The sequence below is a fragment of the Schistocerca americana genome, chromosome 3, assembly GCF_021461395.2.
Source record: "Schistocerca americana isolate TAMUIC-IGC-003095 chromosome 3, iqSchAmer2.1, whole genome shotgun sequence".
Lineage (NCBI taxonomy): Eukaryota > Metazoa > Arthropoda > Insecta > Orthoptera > Acrididae > Schistocerca > Schistocerca americana.
Window position 1 is genome coordinate 480,211,625 of NC_060121.1, and position 5,544 is coordinate 480,217,168.

The 5,544-nt window shown below is 42.6% G+C and overlaps 1 pseudogene; it reads right to left on the bottom strand.

Annotated features, from left to right (window-relative positions):
- Positions 1-4,975: 4,975 nt before the first annotated feature.
- Positions 4,976-5,093, bottom strand: LOC124607777 (annotated as a pseudogene).
- Positions 5,094-5,544: the final 451 nt, after the last annotated feature.

Genomic DNA, 5,544 nt, shown 5'->3' on the forward strand with positions numbered 1-5,544 from the left:
GTGATCATTGCTTGTACAGCCCTCTCGCAGTGTCCGGAGCAAGTATGGTGGGTCTGACACACCGGTGTCAATGTGTTCTTTTTTCCATTTCCAGGAGTGTATGATGTCTGATGGGCACTGGTATTTAAGGTCGTAAAAGCTGTGACATTTTCTTTGTTGAAACCCAACGCACTTGAGAAAGAACTCACACAGGGCTTACGAAATGACGGACGAGATGAAAGGCGATTCAGTAAGAGATCTGGCCAACTCGTACCAGCTACGTTAGCGGTGACAGGTGCGGTACTGTCATTGCTCTCAGCTAGAACCAACGCCTTTCCTTTCAAATCTGGTAAAGTAAAACTAAACAAAAGACATTTCTTTCATGTTCAGAAGTAACAAACAAGCTCTTCTTCCAGGTTTGGTCCTAAAACAGAACGTCTACCAAGCTCACTACAGACAGCAGCAGCTGGAGGAAGCTCTGTTTCCTTGAGGGAAGAATTCAGGGTAGAGGAAGGTACATTCTACCCCTTATACACATTCGTCCTCAAAGCAGTGACGGCTTCAGCTATCCTCAAACAGCCCAATGTCTTCCTTTTACTCTTATATTCGTATTTAGGCTTGCTACATGTAATCTTGAAACAACATAACTAGAGTAGATTTCAACCGAAATTATAGCACTCTGACCTGGTCGAAATATTTGATAATCCGTATTTGGACCACGTTGTAATTCCCACAAAATGATCAGGACAGTCTTTACAAAATGCAGTTGGGGTGAGAGAATTGGAGGACAGTCAGTTTCGCATCTAAGTAAAACTGTTCCAGAAACGAACTGCAAGCAGAATTAAGTCAACTGTAAAGGAAACTTAAGTACAGCTAACAAGCAACATACATGCAAACTGTCTACTGTTTACAGCCGTCCTCGGAGGTAGGGCCTAGTGGGAAGTTGATTCACATATTTCCTGCGTAGGTGGCAGCACTTACGGGGTCTCCAGATGTCGCAGCCCTTCTTTAGCACAGTGCCCAAATTTTGACCCTTCTCTCTACTTCGGCGTGTCTGTTTTAAGTACCTTTCATAACTTTACGTCTGGTCTCTCTCAAATGGTTTCCACAATTCTTAAAACACAACTGTTATGTTTTTATACGTTTTGATGTGTAACTCATTGTGATACGCCAGCGGCTTATCGACTCCCTTCGAATACTGAATGTTGTTGTTGTTGTTGTGGTCTTCAGTCCTGAGACTGGTTTGATGCAGCTCTCCATGCTACTCTATCCTGTGCAAGCTTTTTCATCTCCCAGTACCTACTGCAACCTACATCCTTCTGAATCTGCTTAGTGTATTCATCTCTTGGTCTCCCTCTACGATTTTTACCCTCCACGCTCCCCTCCAATACTAAATTGGTGATCCCTTGATGCCTCAGAACATGTCCTACCAACCGATCCCTTCTTCTGGTCAAGTTGTGCCACAAACTTCTCTTCTCCCCAATCCTATTCAATACCTCCTCATTAGTTATGTGATCTACACATCTAATCTTCAGCATTCTTCTGTAGCACCACATTTCGAAAGCTTCTATTCTCTTCTTGTCCAAACTATTTATCGACCATGTTTCGCTTCCATACATGACTACACTCCATACGAATACTTTCAGAAATGACTTCCTGACACTTAAATCAATACTGGATGTTAACAAATTTCTCTTCTTCAGAAACGCTTTCCTTGCCATTGCCAGCCTACATTTTATATCCTCTCTACTTCGACCATCATCAGTTATTTTGCTCCCCAAATAGCAGAACTCCTTTACTACTTTAAGTGCCTCATTTCCTAATCTAATTCCCTCAGCATCACCTGACTTAATTAGACTACATTCCATTATCCTTGTTTTGCTTTTGTTGATGTTCATCTTATATCCTCCTTTCAAGACACTGTCCATTCCATTCAACTGCTCTTCCAAGTCCTTTGCTGTCTCTGACAGAATTACAATGTCATCGGCGAACCTCAAAGTTTTTATTTCTACTCCCTGTATTTTAATACCTACTCCGAATTTTTCTTTTGTTTCCTTTACTGCTTGTTCAATATACAGATTGAACAACATCGGGGAGAGGCTACAACCCTGTCTTACTCCCTTCCCAACCACTGCTTCCCTTTCATGTCCCTCGACTCTTATAACTGCCATCTGGTTTCTGTACAAATTGTAAATAGCCTTTCGCTCCCTGTATTTTACCCCCGCCACCCTTAGAATTTGAAAGAGAGTATTCCAGTCAACATTGTCAAAAGCTTTCTCTAAGTCTACAAATGCTAGAAACGTAGGTTTGCCTTTCCTTAATCTTTCTTCCAAGATAAGTCGTAAGGTCAGTATTGCCTCACGTGTTCCCGTGTTTCTACGGAATCCAAACTGATCTTCCCCGAGGTTGGCTTCTACTAGTTTTTCCATTCGTCTGTAAAGAATTCGTGTTAGTATTTTGCAGCTGTGACTTATTAAGCTGATAGTTCGGTAATTTTCACATCTGTCAACACCTGCTTTCTTTGGGATTGGAATTATTATATTCTTCTTGAAGTCTGTGGGTATTTCGCCTGTTTCATACATCTTGCTCACCAGATGGTAGAGTTTTGTCAGGACTGGCTCTCCCACGGCCGTCAGTAGTTCCAATGGAATATTGTCTACTCCGGGGGCCTTGTTTCGACTCAGGTCTTTCAGTGCTCTGTCAAACTCTTCACGCAGTATCATATCTCCCATTTCATCTTCATCTACATCCTCTTCCATTTCCATAATATTGTCCTCAAGTACATCGCCCTTGTATAGACCCTCTATATACTACTTCCACCTTTCTGCTTTCCCTTCTTTGCTTAGAACTGGATTTCCATCTGAGCTCTTGATATTCATACAAGTCGTTCTCTTATCTCCAAAGGTCTCTTTAATTTTTCTGTAGGCGGTATCTGTCTTACCCCTAGTGAGATAGGCCTCTACATCCTTACATTTGTCCTCTAGCCATCCCTGCTTAGCCATTTTGCACTTCCTGTCGATCTCATTTTTGAGACATTTGTATTCCTTTTTGCCTGTTTTACTTACTGCATTTTTATATTTTCTCCTTTCATCAATTAAATTCAATATTTCTTCTGTTACCCAAGGATTTCTACTAGCCCTCGTCTTTTTACCTACTTGATCCTTTGCTGCCTTCACTACTTCATCCCTCAAAGTTACCCATTCTTCTTCTACCGTATTTATTTCCCCCATTCCTGTCAATTGCTCCCTTGTGCTCTCCCTGAATCTCTGTACAACCTCTGGTTCTTTTAGTTTATCCAGGTTCCATCTCCTTAAATTCCCACCTTTTTGCAGTTTCTTCAGTTTTAATCTACAGGTCATAACCAATAGATTGTGGTCAGAGTCCACATCTGCCCCTGGAAATGTCTTACAATTTAAAACCTGGTTCCTAAATCTCTGTCTTACCATTATATAATCTATCTGATACCTTTTAGTATCTCCATGGTTCTTCCATGTATACAACCTTCTTTCATGATTCTTAAACCAAGTGTTAGTTATGATTATGTTGTGCTCTGTGCAAAATTCTACCAGGCGGCTTCCTCTTTCATTTCTGTCCCCCAATCCATATTCACCTACTATGTTTCCTTCTCTCCCTTTTCCTACACTCGAATTCCAGTCACCCATGACTATTAAATTTTCGTCTCCCTTCACAATCTGAATAATTTCTTTTATTTCATCATACATTTCTTCAATTTCTTCGTCATCTGCAGAGCTAGTTGGCATATAAACTTGTACTACTGTAGTAGGTGTGGGCTTCGTATCTATCTTGGCCACAATAATGCGTTCACTATGCTGTTTGTAGTAGCTTACCCGCATTCCTATTTTCCTATTCATTATTAAACCTACTCCTGCATTACCCCTATTTGATTTGGTGTTTATAACCCTGTAGTCACCTGACCAGAAGTCTTGTTCCTCCTGCCACCGAACTTCACTAATTCCCACTATATCTAACTTCAACCTATCCATTTCCCTTTTTAAATTTTCTAACCTACCTGCCCGATTAAGGGATCTGACATTCCACGCTCCGATCCGTAGAACGCCAGTTTTCTTTCTCCTGATAACGACATCCTCTTGAGTAGTCCCCGCCCGGAGATCCGAATGGGGGACTATTTTACCTCCGGAATAATTTACCCAAGAGGACGCCATCATCATGTAATCATACAGTAAAGCTGCATGCCCTCGGGAAAAATTACGGCTGTAGTTTCCCCTTGCTTTCAGCCGTTCGCAGTACCAGCACAGCAAGGCCGTTTTGGTTAATGTTACAAGGCCAGATCAGTCAATCATCCAGACTGTTGCCCTTGCAACTACTGAAAAGGCTGCTGCCCCTCTTCAGGAACCACACGTTTGTCTGGCCTCTCAACAGATACCCCTCCGTTGTGGTTGCACCTACGGTACTGAATATCAGATTTCAATTCTTGGCAGCTAAGCGGAACACAGACCAGGCTTTCGCAACCGGTGTGTGGGAACTTCTTACAGTGTCGCATAGTGCTATGGAGAGTGAGGAGAGATTTTATTTTATTCACATAGTTACACTTCATGCGTTCCTTTTACGCTGTATTTTATTAAAGTGATCTGTAATAATTTTGTATATCTTTACGGATTATAGAAGTTAATGCCTGCAACAGTGAGCAAATTCCCAGGTGTGCTTGTCAGAGTTCGAGCTATGGTGAAATCCTGAAAAAGCAGTTGCCCCCCCTTTCCCACAAACTCTTCCCAAACATGAGTAAGAACACCCTAATCCCTTGGTGTTTCAGCGTCTACAGAGCGTGTATATTAGCACTCCGTCTTCAGGGGACCATCCGACCGCCGTGTCACCTCAGTAGAGGACGCGGATAGAAGGGGCGTGGGGTCAGCACACCGCTCTCCCGGTCGTAAGATGGTATTATTGAGCGAAGCCGCCACCATGCGGTCGAGTAGCTCCTCAATTGGCATCACGAGGCGGAGTGCATCCCGAAAAATGGGAACAGCGCATGGCGGCCTGCATGGTCACCCATCCAAGTGCCAACCTTGCCCGACAGCGCTTAACTTCGGTGATCTCACGGAAACCGGTGTATCCACTGCGGCAAGGCCGTTGCTCGTGTGCATATTAGTGTACAATTTTATTTCAGGTTTACTATGAAGACTTATTATTAGCAAAAGCCAACCGGATTAAATTTTCGGGTTTTGGAGAGTGCTAGTCCGGCTTGAGCAATTGTGAGAGAAAATGTTGTTTTTCCTCAACATCTACAAGAACATTTTCTACATTACAAATACAGCGGTGGATATATGTAATGTTATTACATGGCCATTTCTTGTAAATGTCCGTCTGTGTGCTCGAACAGGATGAATAATGATTAATCTATATGTGGATGTACGAGTCTTGAAATCCTTCTGTCTAGTAATATTGTAATGTGGGCGTGATTTTCGCGATCTCCCGTTTTGCATAAAGTGTAAGTGCTACAAGAGTTGAGAAAGGTATCCCAGGCCACCAGCGCCTAGATGAGTGCAGGTAGCTTCCTGTAAACCACAATGACCAGCAGATTCCGCT